Source organism: Panthera onca, chromosome C1, assembly GCF_046562875.1.
Source record: "Panthera onca isolate mPanOnc1 chromosome C1, mPanOnc1 haplotype 2, whole genome shotgun sequence".
Classification (NCBI taxonomy): domain Eukaryota; kingdom Metazoa; phylum Chordata; class Mammalia; order Carnivora; family Felidae; genus Panthera; species Panthera onca.
This window is the reverse complement of record NC_138346.1, coordinates 85673089-85683933: the sequence shown is the minus strand read 5'-3', so window position 1 is coordinate 85683933 and position 10845 is coordinate 85673089.

Sequence of the window (10845 nt, the reverse complement as noted above, 5' to 3'; positions counted from 1 at the left end):
CAGCTCCTTTATGTATTCACCAACCCAGCAGCACTGGCATTCATTTTGCATGAAGCAGATCAATGCAAACTCCTGTGGGAGAAGAGAGCAGGGGACTTTACATCCCATCTGAGATTTAAGGCCCTTATGGCAGGGGTGGCACTGGGTAGAATATCCTAGTACAAGGGACAGATATGTGCAAAGGCATCCTTGCAGGGAAGCACATAACATACTTGCAAATGAAAAGTGATATGTTTTGGTTGGAGTGTAGTGGGTGTGCGAAGGATCAATGAGAAGAGAGGCTGGAAATGGAGATTTGGGCCAGATTATAGCAGGCTTTGAATTTTAAAGCTAAGAGTTTAGGCTTTATTTTATGGGCAATAAGGACCCATTGAGCTGAGTGTGTTATAATCAAAGCTGCACTACACCAAAATTACTTTGGCAGCAGCTTGAAAGATAAGCAGCAGTGTGGACTAGAGACTCAGACCAAATTTGTGTGCTAGACCGGTCATGTATTAGCTGAGTGAACTGGGGTGGAAGGTCACCAAATCTTTCCTCACCATTTCCTCATTTGTAAAATGGGTATGGCAGTACTTTTCCTGCAGGGCTCTGATATGGATTTGACATCCTGGATTTATTTATTATTTTTTAAATGTTTATTTATTTATTTTTGAGAAAGAGGGAGCACAAGAGAAAGAGAGACAGAGAGGGAGACACAGAATCTGGAGCAGGCTCTGACAGTAGGACTTGAACCCACCAACTCTGAGATTATGACCTGAGCTGAAGTCAAATGCTTAACTGACTGAGCCACGCAGCTGCCCCAAATACTGCATTTAAAAGACCAGTACCAAGCTTGACATATACAGGCACTCAGGACTCATTCACTGGAAAAAGAAAGGCAACATTGGAGGTAGATTTCTCAATAATTTGTGTGAAAACCAGGAGGGCTTGGAGACAAAGGAGAGAATATGAAACATAATGTAAAAAAAAAAACTCTCTAAGTCTTAAAAAATGTGGTAAAGGAAAAATAAAGGATAACTAATAGGTTGAAAATGGGTGACAGCAAGGACGGAGATGCCATATCAGTGGCACGAGTAGTGAAGAAGGAAGATATTCGATCATTTCAATAAAAAGTACACATCATATAGAATTTAGTTCTTCAGCAAGTTATTTTTGGTAACGATATCATTTATCTTGGTAGACAAGGAATAAATGACGACTGTCATTCATGGTAGGTACTACATTAGGTATTCTATGTCATCCCTATTTTAAAAATTAAGAAACTGAGATACAGAAAAACTAAGTAAATTGCCTGAGGTCCCATAACTACTAAGTAGCTGAACCAGGCATTAATTCCAGGCACTCTGGCTCCCGAATCAGGGAGCATAATCTCTATATTATACTGAAAGGGACTAACATCCTAAAAGAATTTCTAGATAATTCAGCTCTGCTAAAGGACTGGTCAGGTGGGGCTAGTCTATTGTGGAGAATCATGAACACGTAGAATGTTAACAACGTCTTACAAATTTTAGTCAACAAATTAAGATGTTTATCTTAATTTTCTTTAAATTGATTTAAATCCATGAAGCCCCTATTCTACCATGGGTTCTAGCTAAAGTTAAAATGTCAGGGAGTTCCTCCAGGAATCAGTCATAAATCCATATTCCATTTTACTGAGGTTCCGTTTGTATCAGCTTATACAGGTACCTGCGGGTCTCGTGACTCTGCAGATCCCAGGGTTTCTAGAGGTAGGAGAAAGCTGGAGATTGTGGGAGTCCAAACTTCGTATCCAGTATCTTTAGTTGGTCACATCCCTGCCATAATGTGTTGATCCCTCCATAGGACTATGCCACAAATTGTGCCTGGTACACCTACTCCCCCCAGTTCAGGGAAGTCTCTCCTTCTTCCTTATTTACTACTGCATTTGGAGAAATTATCCTCATTCTCCTTTGTTATCATGAGACCAAAGATATTTTTTCAATGAGGTTTGGTTTTTACAAATAAGAGAAAAATGCCTCCATGTTTCAAACTGCAAAAATACAGCTGAAGGCAACATATAAATGAGTGAAGACTTTGATTCAGTAACTCAAAGTCCTCCTACAAAGCAAAACCCAAACCCAGATGGCTTCATTAATGAAGTGTACCATTTGTAAGATTTGGTGCTGGGTGCCTGGGTAGCTCAGTTGGTTAAGCGTCTGACTTTGGCTCAGGTCATGATCTCATGGTTTGTGAGTTCAAGCCCTGCATCGGGTTATGTGCTGACAGCTTAGAATCTGGAAACTGCTTCAGATTCTGTGTCTCTCTCTCTTTCTGACACTTGCCCCACTTGAGCTCTCTCTCCCTCTCTCTCTCTCTCTCAAACATTAAAAAAAAAAAATTAAAAAAAAGAAAGGGTGTACCATGAAAAAGTGAGACTTATACCAGGAATACAAGGATGGTTTTATTTCTGCAATTAAAGTAATAGAATACACAATGTCAACAGAATAAAGGACAAAACTACATGATCATCTCAACACATACAGAAAAAGGATTTGACAAAATCCAACATTTTGTCATGATAATAACACTAAATAAACTGGGAATTGAAGGGATCTTCCTCAACTTGATAAAGGACATCTATGAAAAAACCTATTAGCTAACATCATTTTTAATGATGAAAGACTGAATGCTTTCCTCCTAATATGAAGACAAAGATGTTACTCTTGCGACTTATATTAAACATTTTACTGGAGGTTCTAGCCAGGGAAATTGGGCAAGAAAAAGAAATAAAAGACAACCTGATTGGAAAAGAAAAATTAAAACTCTCTATATTTGCAGCAGCCATGGTCATATATATAGAAAATCCTGAATAATCCATTAAAACTTTAGAGCAAATGAAGAGTTCAGCAAGGTACAGCGTACAAGATCAAAATACAAAATTCAATTATATTTCTATATGCTAACAATGAACAATCTGAAAACAAAATTAAGAAAACAATTTAATGAAAAATAATACTTAGGGATAAATTTATCAAATAAAGTACAAAATTTTACTCTTAAAACTAAAAAAAAAATGTTGAAAGAAATTAAAGATGATGTTTTTCAACTTTGCTTATCTTGAGAGAGAGAGAGTGTGTGTGTGTGAGCGAGGGGAGGCGGGGAGCAGAGACAGGAAGAGAAAATCCCAAACAGGCTCCTTTGACACTGTGGAGCCGAATGTAGGGCTCAATCCCACAGACTGTGAGATCATGGCCTGAGCCAAATCTAAGAGTTGAACACTCAAGTGACTGAGCCACCTAGGCTCCCCAAAGATGATTTAAATTAATGGAAATATGTTTTTCCATTTCTTTATGATTTCTTCAATTTCCTTCATAAGCTTTCTATAGTTTTCAGCAAATAGATGTTTTACATCTTTGGCTAGGTTTATTCCTAGGTATTTTATGCTTCTTGGTGCAATTGTGAATGGGATCAGTTTCTTTATTTGTCTTTCTGTTGCTTCATTATTAGTGTATAAGAATGCAACTGATTTCTGTACATTGATTTCGTATCCTGCAACTTTGCTAAATTCATGTATCAGTTCTAGCAGACTTTTGGTGGAGTCTATTGGGTTTTCCATGTATAATATCATGTCATCTGCAAAAAGTGAAAACTTGAAGCATAAATACTGTTAAAATGTCAATACTACCCAAAGCTATCTACACATTCAATGCAATTCCAGTCAAAATTGCACTAGCATTTTTCTCGAAGCTAGAACAAGCAATCCTAAAATTTGTATGGAACCACAAAAGGCCCTGAATAACCAAAGTAATTTTGAAGAAGAAGACCAAAGCAGGAGGCATCACAATCCCAGACTTTAGCCTCTACTACAAAGCTGTCATCATCAAGACAGCATGGTATTGGCACAAAAACAGACACATAGACCAATGGAATAGAATAGAAACCCCAGAACTAGACCCACAAAAGTATGTCCAACTAATCTTTGACAAAGCAGGAAAGAACATCCAATGGAAAAAAGACAGTCTCTTTAACAAATGGTGCTGGGAGAACTGGACAGCAACATGCAGAAGGTTGAAACTAGACCACTTTCTTACACCATCCACAAAATGGATAAAGGACCTGAATGTGAGACAGGAAACCATCAAAACCCTAGAGGCAGGAAAAAACCTCTCTGACCTCAGCTTCAGAAATTTCTTACTTGACACATCCCCAAAGGCAAGGAAATTAAAAGCAAAAATGAACTATTAGGACCTCAAGAAGATAAAAAAGCTTCTGCACTGCAAAGGAAACAATCAACAAAGCTAAAAGGCAACCAACGGAATGGGAAAATATATTTGCAAATGACATATAGGACAAAGGCTAGTATCCAAAATCTATAAAGAGCTCACCAAACTCCACACCCAAAAAACAAATAACCCAGTGAAGAAATGGGCAGAAAACATGAATAGACACTTCTCTAAAGAAGACATCCAGATGGCCAACAGGCACATGAAAAGATGCTCAACGTCGCTCCTCATCAGGGGAATACAAATCAAAACCACACTTGAGATACCACTTCATGCCAGTCAGAGTGGCTAAAATGAACAAACCAGGAAACTATAGATGCTGGCGAGGATGTGGAGAAACGGGAACCCTCTTACACTGTTGGTGGGAATGCAAACTGGTGCAGCCTCTCTGGAAAACAGTGTGGAGGTTCCTCAAAAAATTAAAAATAGACCTACCCTATGACCCAGCAATAGCACTGCTAGGAATTTACCCAAGGGATACAGGAGTGCTGATGCATAGGGGAACTTGTACCCCAATGTTTATAGCAGCACTCTCAACAATAGCCAAATTATGGAAAAAGCCTAAATGTCCATCAACTGATGAATGGATAAAGAAATTTTGGTTTATATACACAATGGAATACTATGTGGCAATGAGAAAGAATGAAATATGGCCTTTTGTAGCAACGTGGATGGAACCAGAGAGTGTTATGCTAGGTGAAATAAGCCATACAGAGAAAGACAGATACCATATGTTTTCACTCTTATGTGAAAGTTTCCTGAGAAACTTAACAGAAGACCATGGGGGAGGGGAAGGAAAAAAAACAACAAAAAGGTTAGAGAGGGAGGGAGCCAAAACATAAGAGACTCTTAAAAACTGAGAATAAGCTGAGGGTTGATGGGGGGTGGGAGGGAGGGAAGGGTGGGTGATGGGTATTGAGAAGGGCACCTTTTGGGATGAGCACTGGGTGTTGTATGGAAACCAATTTGACAGTAAATTCATATTTAAAAAAATAAATTAATGGAAAGATGTTTGATGTTATAGATAAGAATGTTTAATATTTTTATGATGGCAATATTTCCCAAATTGACCTATAGATTCAACACAATCTTTATCAAAATCTGAGTTGATTTTTCTGCAGAACATGACAAACTGTCCTAAAATTACTTTAAAGGACCCAGAATAGTTCAAAATAATCTTGGAAAAGAAGAAGAAAGTTGAAGGACTCACAATCCTATTTTAAAAACTTACTATAAAGCTGTAGAAGTCAAGACAGCTTGGTGCTGGTGTAAGGACAAACACAGATAAATGGAATCAAATTGAAAATCCATAAATAAACCTCCAAGAAAAGGGAGAGAGAAAAATACATAGAGCAAAATCCAAATTTCTATCTTGAGATAAATGCTTCAATATATCATCTGTCTATCCTGCTATCATATTTGTTTTCATGATTCCCTATGAAATAATTTTGGAATAAATATAATCAATTGGAATAAATATTTTCTGATTGAAGTTTGTCAATTGAATCTTTTTGTCACCGCAGAGAAAAGAGTCAGTATTTCTCTTTTTCACTCCACTACATTATTCCCTATCCACCTCCCTCGCCCCCAGCCCCATGGCCAACCACCTGGTGAACTCTCTGGAAAGGGTAAACATTAGCTGATTTAAATACACACTGAGGTATAAACTATTCATATCCCAAATTTTCCTGAGGCTCAAAGGTCCTTGGAGGGTTAGTGAGCCAGAGTATTCCAAAAGCATCTCTGTGACCTCTGAATCCAGACCCAGCCAAGTTACCATGTCACCTAGGATTAGGATTCAGAGCAAGGCAGCTGACTTGGTAAGAGAAACTGCCTAAGCTCCAGTAATAAAACTATGGTTTGGTTGTTAGAGTTGCTATAAAGTAGCAGTTGTTTTAAAAATTGTGTTAAACTAGGAACATTGAGAGGATTCAGTTAAGATTTAGGAAGATGTGAGGAACATCCAGAGGCACCAAATTTGAGAGAGTATGATAAGGAAAAATATTCTTTTTTCAGAAATTTTAAGTAGGAATGAGGCAGATTGCTGCTGTTTCAGAAGGGATGGGGAGGGGACTGAACGAAACCAATAATTAATCTTATAATATATGAGGCTGAAGGCAATTAAAGTAAAATGAATACTAGTGACTTGAGTTTGTTTTGGAATAGAGAACCTATTTAATAATGAGGCAACTGCCCAGACTGAAAAGAAATGTTTGGGGAGGGATGAAGAAAAGTTTATAAAGGCCAAATTTATTGAGCTCTTAAAATATGATCATGTTGGAGTGAATTTCAGAAGTTGTGATTATTAAAACTACTTACTACTTCATTTCTATCCTGCCAAACCCTGCCAGTGAAAGAACACACAACTCACACTATGGCAATGGAATTTAGAGAATCCACAAAACTTCATCAATTGTCACAAAAACACACTGAAACTAACAAAAATCTGTTTCGCCTACCTTTCAAATGTTAGTTTCATTTTGAAGAGTCTATAAACCATATATAGAGTTGTAATGAAAAGAAAAACTAACCCAGGAACTTTTTCAAATGTTCTGAAGGTATTATGATGTTCGTCTCCAACACAGATGTATTTTCAGCTGTGCCCCTCCCTCCCCATCCCAGTAGTCAGGCAAATTCAGATGATATGTGCTATGGAACTAGAAAACCTCAACGAAATCATAATTTAAACATCTAATTATGATTCTTAAAGAAAACTCAAATATATAAGCTTTTTCCTCTAAATTAAATACTACAAGCAGATGAATTTTAGGTTTTGGATATCAACGTTAAATAGAATATACGAGATTGCTCATAAGAGATGGGGTGAGAGGGACAGGCGGCACAGGGAGGCAGCACCACTGGAAATACACTGATAAACAATTAAAAGATTAAATAGAAGGAAATTGCCTACACATTTTTACTGGAGAAGCTTAATCTAAAACGACACCAGTCCCAAAAAGGTTAGCTGTCACATTCAACAGCAGGGGCATATAGTGGTCACTGGCTACCGAAGGGAAGAAGTGGGTAAATTTCTCCAGGTCACATACTTTCCAGAAAGATGAGCTCTTCGGTGTCTTTGGCTGGCCTGTGTTATGAAGGCGTCCCATTCTATGGAAGGTTTTGTTAACCTAGCTAGAAGCAGGTCCTGATTGGTCATGGGAGAATCCGGACTAAATGGTATACATTTCTGATGATGTAAAAGTAAATTAGAGAACAGGGCAAGTTATTACACCAGAGAACGGAGGGCAATGGGGAATAATAAAAATCAGGCTACTCTAATTTCCTTTGAACAACTAAATATATACAGGTCATTATTTCCTGTAATCCGCAGGCCTCCCAGTGCAAGTCCTGGCCCTGTGTTAAAGCCTCTGAGACAAAAACAACAAAATGCAGTGTGGAGAGAAATGAAAAACACTGTAATGCTATTTAAAGAATGGATTAAGTACAGTTTTCAGTTGCCAGCTTTCTTCTCATCTTGGAATGTTAAATTAGAGAAGCAGGAGGAAAATTCACCTTGTTTGAAAAATTCAGATGTCTCCCTACCAGCAATTTCCATTCATATTTTCTGTAGTCTGTTCCTGTACATGGCTGGGGCAGCTGGGCTGCATTCTAACTTCTGTTTGCCAAAGCAGAATCATAAAGGGAATAGCAGTTTCTCCTTGAATGGGGTTTAGGCTATACTCAACATTATTTCTCTGGAGATTGATCTTAGTCCTTCATTTCAAGTCTGGGCCAAATAGTGGTCCCTTTTCCCAGATGGACACTATACCAGTTGCATAGGAGTGCGGAAGTCTCTTTTCCAGCCTTAGGTAGGTCTGTGCATCCTCCCTAATACAGGAGGGCTTGTAGGCAAACAAAAGCAGCTACTTACAGGCCCAGGGCATTCTGTGTGTTGGCAAGAGAATTGAGAAACAAGACTTTTTCCAGTGCTTTTGGCTCCATGGACCCCTGATGTCCAAATCACCTGATGTGCTTATTGTACATACTGATTCTTGGGCATCTAATCAATTTTGCTAAAGGATGGAACCCAGGAACTCTTTCAAATGGTCCCATTGATTCTTACAAACACTAAAGTTTGGAAATCACTGCTAGCCATTCTTTACCTTTTCACAAAACTTATCGAATGGAACTGCTAGGGATGTTTTTGTTATCATATTTGTATCTGGAGATGGCTAGAACTAAATTCACTATGACTGTGCCCGGTTTCTTCTCTAGGCACTGTCATACTATGTTGAATAAGACTTCTTCCAATGGAATCAGATTCTTGTACTACTCAGCTTGTGACAGAGTCCTACTGCATTTCACATGTCCTTATTGTTTCACCCACGGGACCATGCATAATCTATGAAGATTTGATCACATGGGGACTCTTAGCTCCCAGGCAGCTAGATGGGGACAGAGGATCTGAGTGATGGCAGAGAGTTCTTACTCTGGGAGGCTGGCCTGGAAACACCAAAGTCTCACCTGTTCCCAGCAAATCTATCCAGAAAGACTGGAGAATGTCCGGAGATGGCAAAGGTTGAATTGAGACCCTGAAAGCTGGCAGTGTTGATCTGGGAGTTCAGCTTAAGGGATGGGGGCAGTAATAAAACAGAAAGGGGGCAGTTAGTTTGGTTAGGAAAATAACAGGATACAGCCATCTAATGTATTTCTAAACATGACTTTCTTCACTATCCAATATTTAAGTACAGAAGACGTCCCTTTTACCTGGGATAGTTCTCCTTAAGCTTCTTGTCCCAGTGCAATCATTAATTGCTTATGTGTTCCGATTGGCTAAAAATGGTATGCATATCCAGTAATATCTTGTCCTCCTGTTACCTTTGCTGGTCCTAAAAAGAGACCACATATCCAAGTTCTATAATTAAAAGATTAGTAAGCCCCTTTAAGGCTTTATCATTGCTTAGCCTTAGAACGAGTTTTAATAAGGTGAGAGAAATAACAGGTTCCATTGGCACTAGACATGGAGTGAGGGAGGAATGACACCCAAGAGAATGGTGTAGGATACAAAGATTGAGGACAGGTTTATGTCAGGCCATGTCTGGTGCTACAGAAAACCCTGTTACTTCTGATACTTTTTTTTTTTTCTTTAAAAGAGAAGTTCTAGGGGCGCCTGGGTGGCTTGGTCAGTTAAGCGTCCGACTTCGGCTCAGGTCATGATCTCACGGTCCGTGAGTTTGAGCCCCATGTCGGGCTCTGTGCTGACAGCTCAGAGCCTGGAGCCTGCTTCGGATTCTGTGTCTCCCTCTCTCTCTGCCCCTCCCCTGTTCATGCTCTGTCTCTCTCTGTCTCAAAAATAAATAAACGTTAAGAAAAATTAAAAAAAATAAAAAATAAAAGAGAAGTTCTATTTGTAATTCAGAGCACACAACATATTTAAACATTATCTTTTTATCAAACCATTGAATACACTTATTTTTATAACTTTTCTCAACTGTTAAGTAATAATCTTGAATATTAAATACTAACATATTTGAAAATTACACCTTTACTCTGATTTGCCTAGATCTAATGTCGCCAGCAAGCTTTTCCAGCTATTTTCCCCAATCATCTTTGGTAATACTTTAAATATTACTATGACATATTAGAAAAAAAAAAAAAATCCCTACCTTTCCAGGAAATGCTGCTATTCTAGAATCATAGAAAATTGGACACCTCGGAGTGCCTGGGGGGCTCAGTTGGTTGGGCGTCCGACTTCGGCTCAGGTCATGACCTCGCGGCCCTGGGTTCGAGCCCCACATCAGACTCTGTGCTGACAGCTCAGAGCCTGGAGCTTGCTTTGCATTACTGTGGCTCCCTCTCACTCTGTCCTTTCCCCACTCACTCTCTGTCTCTCTCTCTGTCTCTCAAAAATTAATAAATGTTTAAAAAATTTAAAAAAAAGAAAATTGGGCATCTCTGTTTAAAGAAAGTAATTGTCATAGGTTCAGTTAGGCCTGGGAGGCAGAAAAGGAAGTGAAACAAAATAGGGGACTGATATTTAGTATGTTCAAGTTGGGGGAAAATAAGATACTTTCAATACAACTGAGTTCTGTTGTCATTGCCAGAAAGTGTCTCTGAGAAAATAAACATATACACTCCCTTCCAAAAAAAAAAAAAGTGAGAACAGGATTTTTCCCCCCCTCTTAATTTGCTGTTTGTTTCTAAAAAAAATCCACCCCCACATAGGTCACTTGGAATTCATTTTGTCTACATCCTGGACTGCACGTAGGGAGACAAAAAAAACCCGCCTGGGATTGGAGAGGAGGAATGTGGCAGGGCATGGGAATCGCAGTGTCCTGGTGGTCACCGAGCATATTTTGGCTTGTCTTAAAACAAGCAAGCACCGTTGGACCTTTGGAATCCTAACAAGTGAGTCCCGCTATCACCCTACCTATCAGAGGCTGGCTGCCTGAGAAAAAGCGTGTGGGTTTGAGGCTGCAGCCGGAGGCGCTGGCTGGCTCTGTGTCAGCCCCTGCCTGATTTCTGACTTCCAGTACTGTTCCGCGACCTCTGCCCCTATCCGGTGTCCTGTTACAGTTCATTTCAATAATTAAACAGTTCGGGGATGGCAAGACTTGTGTGTTGTCAAGAGAAAATCAGGGCGATGGCTTTTTCTCAATACTGA